The following is a 12,643-nucleotide window of genomic DNA, read 5'->3' as shown; positions in this document are numbered from 1 at the left end:
CGCGAAGACCATTCAGGGTCAAAACAGTAATTACAGTAGTATTGCAAACAATCTGTAAACAATACGTTCAAAAATATCAGGGACTTTAGATTTTTTAAAAAAAAAAAAAAAATTGAAGGAGAACTTCCGGTCACTACACTTAGCCGTATTAAAATAGCTCACGATCGCGATATCCCACTTGTTCAAGCTAGTGTTTATATCATTTTTGTGTCACGCTTACTAAAATTATGTATTTTAATTGAAATAATACATTTTTGAAAACTTTGTGATGACCGCGATCATTCAGGGAAAACAATCTGTAAACAATACGTTCAAAAATATCAAAGATTTCAGATTTTCTTAAAAACATTTTGGGGGAGGACCACTGGTCGCTACTCTTAGCCGTATAAAAACAGCTTTTGAAATTTTTGGGATGACGGTGATATTTCACTTCCGCGACGACCATTCAGGGTCAAGACTGTAATTACCATAGCATTGCAAACAATTCGTAAGCAATATATTAAAACGTATCTTGAATTTCCCGGTTTTCTTAAAAAAATTGTGGGGAGGACCACCGGTCACTACACTTAGCGAGATAAAAAAATAGATTACGACCTTTTCTCAGACCTAAAAACTCCACATACAAAATTTCATAAGATTTCCCAATCGATTTTTCGGAATTTCTATATAGTGACATTTCAAGTTATCGGGATTTTACTGTACTCCAAAATATGGCGTTGACCGCGTTATCCCACATATTGAAGCCAGTGTTATAGCGGTTTTGTAGTCACGCTTACTAAAATTAGGTATATTATCTGAAATAATACATTTTTGAATAATTTGGGATGACCACGACATTTCACTTCCGCGACGACCATTCAAAAAAATATATAGCCTATTTTCACCGCCGGTGTTCCCAGTACATTATCTGAAATTTTCAAGAAAATCTATTCAGCCGTTTTTGATTCTATTCGGAACATACAAACATACAAACAAACATACTAACATACACACATTAGGTGTGTCTTTTTACGTGATAATTTGTAATAATTATTACGAAATGTTACTAAACGCTGTCTTTTTACACAAAAGTTCAGTAAAAGTGAGCGAAGTGAGAGAACAATTTTGACAGTTGTTTGCTGAGAAATTGCTAAAAGTTGTTGAAAGAATTTTTCCCAGCAACATTTAGCAAGTTCGGTCAGCTGTTTTTTAATCATCTGCTAATGGTCAGCTGCTCAATGTTTATCTGATTTTTGTGGAAAAATACTATAAATATTACGATTCAGCTATATTTATCGATTAATTTGTTAATATATTACCTATATTTTATTTATTTTGCTTAAAATTGAAGAGCTTCTTCATTGCTTTGGAGTTAGTTTTTCTTTCATGCATTGGCGCCAATGTTTTTGTTTTGGTTATCAACTGTTATCTTGCTAAAGTTTACTAAATGCTGTCTTTTTACTTTTTTCTCTATTTTCGTATCAAAGAGTAAAATCTTTCTTACTCTCTGAAAAGAAGTTACTGAATAATTATTACTGAAAAAGTAAAAAGACACAACTATTGCCTTTTATATATTAGATGGTGTAAAAAATGTATAGTAATTCATAAAATGAGAACGGCTAGGCCGATTTCTGTAAAATTTTTTGTCAGTTATTCGTATTTTCGAGGAGAAGGTCTTTACGGAAAAAAATTTTGGAAAATCTCTCTGGAAAAGTCGGAAAATTGGAAAAATCGAAAATAGCGAGACGAAGTTCGCCGGGTCCGCTAGTATTATATATGTATGTACATACGTTTTTGGGCGTTTGAGTACTTATAATGGCAAAAATTACTACAAAGCAGCAATTTGAAATGCTGATTAAAAAAATGGAAGCCCACCCAGATGAATGGCGCAGAGTGTGGTTTCATTTTAAATCTACAACAAAGAGAAAATTAGCTTATAAGAATACCGCAACTACTCGTGCACCAACGTTTACACAATTTTTCCTCTATTGACTGCAACACTTCAATGATACCACTGACAATGTGGGTTGAGCCATACCGACGTAAAAGTCATGGCATGGGATCTTTGAAAACTTCCTTCTGCAAAAAAACCGTAAAGCAGTTATGGCCAAAATCACACATTTTCAGATTATAACTTGCGCTAGTGTGAGTGGAAACGTAAACAATGCGTTAACCGAACGAATGTGTTTACAGTGTTCGTGTGTGTCGTATGCCCGCGGGCATAGGAAAGTTGTTGTTGATGGCCATCACTGCCGTAAAGCAGAACACACTTTAAGGAGTGGCTGCATGGCTGTTGGCATACGGCGGGCGTACCTCTTCTATAGGATCTGTCTGTGCCCACAATGAAGCCCATACTAAATTTCGGTCATATTATTTAGAAAATGTGGCTAAATCTTTCAAAATACCGATGTATTTTCTATGGGGTCTATATCAAAACGTGGAATGTTGTAAATCCCCAACGAAGACTGCATATCGAATTTTACGCACTAACACCTTAAAAATACCGAGATTCGGGCGGTATATAGAGCGATACCGCCAGATTCCCGGTATTTTCAAGGTGTGGCTAAAACCTTGATTTAATATAGGGTAATGCGGCTAGCATTATAGTGGACCTGCACTGCAAAAATTTCTGGGGGAAAGTTTTGAAGCCCCAAAGAAGACTAACTACTAATTTTCAAGCAATTCAGTGCGATAATGAGGCTAAAATCATAAAATACCGAGAATCGGGCGGTGCCGTTCTATGGGGTCTATATGAAAAGGTCGACCTGTACTGAAAATATTTCTGGGAGAAAGTTTTGTAGCCCTAAAAAAAGACTCATTACAAAATTTCAGCCATGATTGATTTTAATGATTTTAAATTATTCAAAATACCGCAATTCGGCCGGTACCGTTCTAAGAGGGCTATATCAAAATGTGGACCTGTACTGCCATATTTCTAGGGAAAAGCTTTGTAGCCCCAAAGAAGACTACATTTCAGCCATTTCAGTGCAATAATCGAAGAGTACAATCATTGTTAAAAAATGATTAAATCGCGAAAATTGCATCCAAGCCCACGCACACTGGTCGAAATCCTGATATAGCGGCGCGAAAGTCAAAAAATCAGACTATAAAATTGCGAAATGTTTTCCATTGTATCGATTACATACACTCTGCTGACTAAAATGTAGGTTTTACTTTGTTGAGGTTGTAAATATTCTCTCAGCTATTCACTATCCAATGCAAAAAACTTTGCTGCATCAGATTTTAAGATATGTAATTGTTGTAAAATATCAAACATCATATTTGTTTAATTGTTAATTAAATTCTTAATAAAACTAAACAAACTTTAATTTTAATTAATAAAGGAGGATATGGTAAAAAACAAAAATGTTTTACAATCGATGAACTCGAGTTTCACCCATTCAGAATTGGCAAAATGTTAACATATTCTATATAGTATGACTGAAATTCTTTAAAATTAAGTGTTTTAGGAAGTATCCCATAATGTCGACCATTAAAATTAATTTTCCTGGAAGATATATTGGCATCAATGTAGAAAAATGGGTAAAAGTGGGTTGAAGCCAACAAGTTTTTTATGCTCACTTCCGATTTCTGGCTTTACCTTACATTTTATAGACCAATGCCTAAAGGAAGACTCAAAGAATACTCCATGGGCAACATGATACTAGTGTATGATTTTTCGATATATCCACTGCATTCATCTAAAATTGATGCTGACATTTTGAAGCCGGAATTTCGGGGTTTTTTGAATATTTTAATAATCCGGACGCGCAACAAGATTGTATTCCAAACTCATAATAGGATTATAGAACTCGTGATTCTACGTCGTTTAATGTATATCTCATGAGTGTGCTCCTTACAGTATCCTAGTAATTGGAGTCTAAATGCAAAAATTTGATGCGTGAATTTTCTTAAAAAAACCTAACCAATGTTTATAACTTTGGTTTCATAATTTTTATGCGTTGTCTAGATTCTGTACGTATTTTTAATTTATTTTTTAGAGGATTATACGGACTCTGGGGCAGGATAATTTGGATTTGCTCCCAGATTTTTTTATTTTTTTTTATTTTCCGCGAAAATAAAATAAATTTTAGAAATTATCTTGCATTCTACGGATGGATATCAAATGCTGTTACTTATATAGTATAAATTTACTCAATACAACAAATAAGATATTTTAAAATATTTTTTCTTTATAAGAGAATAAAATCCGCTATAACATTTGCGCGCATCGGCCAACTTTGTTAACGCGAACAGATTCGAAACAAGAATTTTTTCCTTAACCTCTATACAAAAAATCGAAAATGAGCTCGCAAAAAAAAAAAATCATTTTTTAAAATAGAATTGTAAAGGAAATTTGGTTTTTACCATATGTTACTTATATGTATAGGTATGATTACACTGAGTATGGCGAATATAGTAGAGTTGTGCCAAAGGAACTATGTATATGGAACTATCTAGTTCACTTCGCAGTTCCAACGGCCCACATTTTTATTAACAAACTGCGTATACTTAACATCACACGTTTTGGAACTAGTACAAGGAACTAGATTACCCAAATCTAGAATATAGCTCGCCGTTAAAGCTTATCATCTTCGCAACGGTACCTTCGCATATAAGGTACATATTTTGGTTATGTGGACCACATTTCACTGTTAATTTTGCTGTATTTTGGTATTTAGGTCTTCAGGGGGTATATAACATTATTTCCAATTATGGGGGCTAAAGGTCTACGTTTTGGTCTAGCCCCAAGATTTTAGTTATTTTAAAGGTAGTCTTCACATTCTAAGTGCACACAAAATGTTCGACGTAAATCCACGTGTTGATATAGTATCCATATATAGGTATCTCACGATTTCCAGAACTAAGAAGGTTTTAGCAACTCTTCCCATCGGAAATGGCTGAAAATTTGTTTTCGTGGTTTTAATAGACAAAACATCTACACACCAAACATTATTCATTATTGGGTTCACGTTTTGGTATATCGCCCATACAAATGCCCTACTTTAAATTACGTAAATGGTTGATAACAAGAAAAAGGCCAAAAGGGCAGACGATATTTTTGGAGTAGATACCTCGGAGTATGTAATTTAATATTAAAAAGTCCGATAGTTTCCGATGTTTCGCATAAGTTGCACTTTAATCAAAATGCCCTAAGTAGAAAAAATTTCATATAAATGTTCAAAGATTTTTTCAGAGTATTTACTTCCAAACTATGTGAAAAAATTAAATTATGGTCATCTTTATTTTCATTTGTCTATATTACTTGGTCCCGGGCCACACTACAGTAATTTCAATGAAATTTTGATATGAAATTATGCGTCTCTAGATCGACGTCCATAGTAGAGTAAAATCATAAAATTGCTGTAGTGGGGAATTCGATTTAAGAACACCTAATTTCATAAATTTTTTCATGAAATTCACGCTAGTGTGGACCGAGACTCGTTGACATACAAGTTATCAAGAAAAGTCCATTTTATTACTTACATAAAAACTCCTAGTAAATGTACCGTTATTACGGCCAATAACCATTAAATGCAATACTGATCGTTATTTTTAGGTCTACCAGTTTGATGAAATACTGCATTAATGATTTTTACTTAGCTCTTGGTCAATTTTCGGACTTTTTCCACGATAGATTTGAATTTCGCGCACAGTGCGTTAGTCAGAAAAAAATCTGAAAATGTACTAAAATGTTTTGCTGATGAGAAGCATCACCATGGCAAAAATGGAAATCAAAAATCATTTTTTGAAAAAGTGTCAGATTTCAATCATAAATCCCCATATGGTAAAAACCAAATTTCCATGGTATAAGTAAAAAGGTAGATTTAAATGAAAAAAATCTATAGAGCCCTTGTTTTTCCTGAATTCATAAAACTTCAAAATTAGTAAACAAAAAGGCAACAAGTGGGTTTGTTTACAAAATACCAATTTTGAGCATTTTATAAAAAACGCGAAAAATGAATGAAGGGCCAAGGTTTCTCCACATAATCGAGTTGTGGATATGATAAAATGTTTGTTTCAATAATAAGCTGAAGGATTTCTTCCATACAAATGTTCTAAAAACAATTTTGAAAATCATTGAATTCTATTGTTTTTAAAATTGTTGGCATATTATTCAAACATCACACACACATACAAAGATTGTGTATATTGTTTTGACGTTTTAGGAACAGTCGAAAGAAAAAAAATTAAATTGATAGGAAGCTTTAGCTAACCTTTATAATTAAACCATGGTTCTAAAAACAATTTTGAAAATCATTGAATTCTATTGTTTTTAAAATTGTTGGCATATTATTCAAACATCACACACACATACAAAGATTGTGTATATTGTTTTGACGTTTTAGGAACAGTCGAAAGAAAAAAAATTAAATTGATAGGAAGCTTTAGCTAACCTTTATAATTAAACCATGCAAATTTCCTTTGCAATTCCGTTTGAAAAAATTTTAATTTTTTTTTGCGAGCACATTTACAATTTGTGTTACAGAGGTTAAAGAAAAAATTCTGGTTTCAAATCTGTTCGCGTTCACAAAATTAGCCAATGCGGGCAAAAGTTATAGCGGTTTTTATTCTCATATAAATAAAACATACATATCGTCTGCTCCGTCGGAAAAGGTCGTAAGTCCCTCTCAATAAATTTTTCAGGAGGAAGAAAAAACATTCCAGCGCTTTCTGTATTAAAGATTTTATTATGGTGGTAAAGGCAGAATTCTTCGTTTATTTATTCCGCTACAATACCTGTACTTTGTTTGATAAAATTCCGTCGCGTTTGGGAGATAATTGGATATCTTTGGACTTACGACCTTTTCCTTGTACAGTTTTGTATTTTTGTAGGAACTTACGACCTTTTCCTACAATTTACGGAAGTTTTTAAAATAAAATATTTATACTTTACAAAACAATGTGGAACGGGTATTATAAGTTTGTTTGGTCCAATATTCGTGTAACATCGCGAAGTATTCGTCGTTGACCTCCTCCCCTCTCCATTTTTTCATATCTTGACGAGATAAAGCGATCTAGCTATGTGCGTCCGTCCATCCATTAACAATTGTAATAAAACTCCAGGCCTCAATTTTGGACCGATCGTCACGAAATTTTGTGGAGAGGTCGGGTTCCGACCAGAAGTGACCCCATTAGATGTTGGTTATGATCGAATGGTGTGAAATGGTTTAAGAATGATTTGAGTTTAAGACAAAGAATAAGCTTGCATGGTGTTGAGATAATTATTATTTGGGTGAAATCTTATATAGACTCAAAAACGGTTGAACCGATTTTTTTTTAAATTTAAGAGAATGTACAAGGAACACCGAGGTGAAAGTAGGTTTTATATTTTTTTTTTTGAATTTCGAAGGGGGCGGGGGCAGGCTCTATTTTTTAAAAAACGTTTTTATGCAAAAGTTATGAAAGTATCGGTCAAAAAATAATATGCGAGGCAACGGTTGTTGAATCTTCAACCCTAAGTACTTATTCCATGTAATTTTCAGATTATGCACAGGGATGTCCCTTGGTGGAAGGAGTTTATATATTTTGTTGAATTTCGGAGGAGAGGGTTACACCTATGCCCTATTTTTGAAATGCGCTATATATATAAAATTTACGAACGATTCCGTTTCTCCAATCCTGGGTACATATTTTAGCTATAAGACCCGACCACTCCCACTTTCTTAAATATGCTACAAATCAATGGAAATTCCAGATGTTATGTATAACGAATTCTTCGTTTGGGGTATAAAACTTCATATAGCCCCATAGAACGGTGCCTCCCGAATTTCAGTATTTTGAAGGTTAGCCACATTGTTTTAACGAAATTGCTGAAATTTGGTATTTAGTCAATTCATAAATGAAAGGAAACTAATTGTATTAAAATTTAATACAGCTCATGGTGGAGGGTATAACAAGTTCGGCCTGGCCGAATTTAACGACGTTCTTATTATTGATAGTCACTTGCATATCCCAACTAATTTGTGATGCAAAAAAATATAATTGACATAAGAAAAGGTAACATTAACTGTTTCAAGGGCCAGCAACGTGGACAGGTTCGGCTAATATTTAATATAAAACATGACACGTTGTACTTACGACCCTGTATTTTTGCCTTACGACCTTTTCCTTTAATTAAATTTCATGATTAATTTTGTTAATGTACGTGGTTTCTTAGCTACATTCTAATCCCAAATATTGTTCCTTTTTGTCTTCCCAGGTATTTCTGCCCCAACTCCCTGCATCTTTTGTTTTTGTCTGCAAACCATGTAGAATCGTCAGCATGTAATGTCTTCCTGCGTTTAGGAAGTTTATCATCAGAGCTTTCAGAATCACCGTGAAAACAATAGGGAACTAGACCCATGTTCGCAACATACAGGTCGCATTTTTTGTCCGATTCAGCTGAAATTTGGGGACTACAACTTTTTTAGCCATAAAAAGAACGCTATTGCTTTTGGTGAAAATCGGTTCAGATTTGGATATAGCTCCCATATATATTTTCGCCCGATTTCACGTATTTGTTGCACCAAACACGCTATATACGTCCAATTTTGATGAAATTTTGAATGTGTGACTGAATTTTGTCTACAAATAAGTTTGCAAAGTTATATTGAAATCGGTCCGGATTTGGATATAGCTCCCATATATATTTTCGGCCGATTTCACGTATTTCCTGTACCACACACGCTATATTTGTCCGATTTCGATGAAATTTGGAATGTGTGACTGAATTCAGTCTAGAAATAAATGAGCTAAATTATATCGAAATCGGTTCCGATTTGGATATAGCTCTCATATATATGTATGTTCGCCCGATTTCACGTATTTGCTGCACCAAACACGCTATATACGTCCGATATTGATGAAATTTGGAATGTTTGACTGAATTCGGTCTAGAAATAAGTGTGCCAAATTATATCGAAATCGGTTCCGATTTGGATATAGCTCCCATATATATTTTCGGCCGATTTCACGTATTTTCTGTACCAAACACGCTATATATTTCCGATTTCGATGAAATTTGGAATGTGTGGCCGAATTCAGTCTAGAAATAAATGTGCCAAATTATATAGAAATCGGTTCAGATTTGGATATAGCTCCCATATATATTTTCGGCCGATTTCACGTATTTTCTGTACCAAACACGCTATATATTTCCGATTTCGATGAAATTTGGAATGAGTGACTGAATTCAGTCTAGAAATAAATGTGCCAAATTATATCGAAATCGGTTCAGATTTGGATATAGCACCCATATATATTTTCGGCCGATTTCGTGTATTTTCTGTTCCAAGCACAATATATATTTCCGATTTCGATGAAATTTGGAATGAGTGACTGAATTCAGTCTAGAAATAAATGTGCCAAATTATATCGAAATCGGTTCAGATTTGGATATAGCACCCATATATATTTTCGGCCGATTTCGTGTATTTTCTGTTCCAAGCACAATATATAAGTCCGATTTCAATGATATTTGGAATGTGTGACTGAATTCGGTCTGGAAATAAATGTGCCAAATTATATCAAAATCGGTTAATATCTGGATATAGCTCCGATTTATATGTTACATATTCACAGTGGTGTAGGGTATCATATAGTCGGCCCCGTCCGACTTTGATCCTTTCCTTACTTTTTTTTTTAAAAATTTTTCAATATATGAGATATTTGAACACATACAGCATCCCAATTTGTATCAATGAAAAGGCCAGAAGTCTATCTTTCATAATCAGTTCGCTTATATGGGGAAAATAGATTTCAAATGTAAATTTTCGTTGCAATATAGAAGGGTATATACACTTTCATACGGGCAAAATGTGCCTCATCTGAATAATGGTTTTGGACCCCAAGTATGTTTGGACGAAATGTGTTTCAGACAATTTGGAGTCGATTGAACAATGTCCGTCCGTCTGTCTGGCTGGCTGGAGCGCACGATAACTCTCAAACGGATGAACCGATTCGGTTCAAATTTTGGCTTTCGTAATATTTTTCCCAAACTTAGTTTAAGTTCGAAGACAGGCTATATCGGTCCACTCCTTCTGGTACCTCCCACACAAAAGTTCGAAAATGTTCCGAAAATTTGTGCGCGCGATAACTTTTAAAGGGAGTGACCGATTTGGTCCATACTTTGCACATCGTGAAACTTGTACCAGACTTAGATAATGTTTCAATATGGACTCAATCGGTCTACTCCTTCGGGTACCTCCCACACAAAATTTCGGAAAAGTTCAGTTTAGGGCCATCTCTCGAATCGCTTTGATTTTTGTTTTAGCGACTTGTATTCACGGCACCCCATACGGCGGTACAAGTTTCATAAGGGGCAAACTCCTACTTCTTGAGAAAATAGCCTGAAAGATGCAAAAAGCCCCTATGACAACGTGTGTAGTGGTTAGAGCACAAGATAACTCTCGAACGGATCTGCCGATTCGGTCCAAAATTTGGCCTTCGTAATATTCTGTCCAAACATAGTTTAATTTCGAAGATAAGCCATATCGGTCCACTCCTTCAGGTACCTCCCCCACAAAAGTTCGAAAATTAGTGCGCACGACAACTCTTGAAGGAAGTAGCCGAATTGATACATACTTTGCAGATAGCAAGAGTTCAACCAGACTAAGATGAGGTTCCAATATGGACTCACTCGGTCCACTCCTTCTAGAACCTCTCACACAAAATTTCGGATACGTTCACTTTAAGACCTGCTCTCGAATCTCTTTGATTTTTGGTGAAGCGATTTCCATTCGCTACCTTCATTACGACGGGAACAGTTTTTTCAGGGGCAAGTCCATATTTCTTGGGAAAACAGCCCGAAAGGTGTAAAAAATCCCTATGTCATCGTATATAGCGGTCGGAGAGCACGATAACTCTCGAACTGTTCAACCGATTTGGTCCAATATTTGGTCTTCGTCATATTATATCCAAACTTAGTTTCATGGGGCAATACCGGTCCACAACATCCGGTACTTCTCCCCAATATTTAAAAAATGTCACTAAAATGCTAGGAAGATATCACTTGAATGGGGCAACCAATTTGGCCCAAACTTCGGATCTCGTTATATTTTGTCAAAATTGAGTTTAACTTCTAAAATGGCTCATATCGGTCCTCCCTAAGGGTACCTCCCCCACAAAAGTTCAACATTTGTGTCTTAGTGCAGTTAATTCCTAATTCACATTTTTGTCGGCAAGTCAAAATGTCCAAAAAGGGCCACAAAATTCTGAAGGGACTCTTAATACATTCGATCTGTCCGTAGGTGAAAGTTTGCTTCACACTGTCTGAGGGTATATATCTGTCGGCAAAGCCGACTGACACTTTTTTATTTTTATAAAAAATTCAAGTTCAACTTCATTTTTATAAAAGTCGCGATATCTCCGAAACTAGAAGAGGTGGAGCAAATCTGGCAAAAATTCGAGATCATTTTTGTAAAATTCACGATTATGAGGGTTGGCGTTTTTTGTTTAGGATGACGACTTCTATTTTGTTTTTCAAAATAGTCAGGCTTAATCCCATAGTCGTTGTTTAAATATTTTATTAAAACAACTTTAATTTGATTAGTGGGGAAAAATTTGGTGATGTTTACCAAGGGGTAAGGCAGGGAATACTATAGTTTCAGATCTCGCCACAGATCTTCATCAGTTCCCTTATTCTTGTTTTTCAACAAGAAACTTTTTATACCCAAGTGTCAATTGCTAGCTCAAATTTTTTCCCTCTAATAAAATTAAAGTTGTTTTAATAAAATATTTAAACAACGACTATGGGATTAAGCCTGACTATTTTGAAAAACAAAATTCACGATATCACTGAAACTAGAAGAGATAGAGCAAATCTGGCAAAACTTCGAGATCACTTTTATAAAAAATTCAAGTTCAACTTCATTTTTATACAACGTCGCGATATCTCCGAAACTAGAAGAGGTAGAGCAAATCTGGCAAAAATTCGAGATCATTTTTATAAAAAATTCAAGTTCAACTTCATTTTTATACAACGTCGCGATATCTCCGAAACTAGAAGAGATAGAGCAAATCTGGCAAAAATTCGAGAACATTTTTGTAAAATCCGCGATATCTCTGAAACTAGAAGAGATAGAGCAAATCTGGCAAAAATTCGAGAACATTTTTGTAAAATTCGCGATATCTCTGAAACTAGAAGAGATAGAGCAAATCTGGCAAAAATTCAAGATCATTTTTTTTATAAAAAATTCAAGTTCAACTTCATTTTTATAAAAGTCGCGATATCTCCGAAACTATATAAAAAATTCAAGTTCAACTTCATTTTTATACAACGTCGCGATATCTCTGAAACTAGAAGAGGTAGAGCAAATCTGGCAAAAATTCGAGATCATTTTTATAAAAAATTCAAGTTCAACTTCATTTTTATAAAAGTCGCGATATCTCCGAAACTAGAAGAGATAAAGCAAATCTGGCAAAAATTCGAGAACATTTTTGTAAAATCCGCGATATCTCTGACACTAGAAGAGATAGAGCAAATCTGGCAAAAATTCGAGAACATTTTTGTAAAATTCGCGATATCTCTGAAACTAGAAGAGATAGAGCAAATCTGGCAAAAATTCGGGAACATTTTTGTAAAATCCGGGATATCTCTGAAACTAGAAGAGATAGAGCAAATCTGGCAAAAATTCGGGAACATTTTTGTAAAATCCGCGATATCTCTGAAACTAGAAGAGAT

This window comes from Musca autumnalis, unplaced genomic scaffold (assembly GCF_047663935.1).
Source record: "Musca autumnalis isolate F117 unplaced genomic scaffold, ASM4766393v1 scaffold_4, whole genome shotgun sequence".
Classification (NCBI taxonomy): Eukaryota; Metazoa; Arthropoda; class Insecta; order Diptera; family Muscidae; genus Musca; species Musca autumnalis.
The sequence above is the reverse complement of the archived record's forward strand: the minus strand, read 5'-3'. Positions refer to the sequence as shown.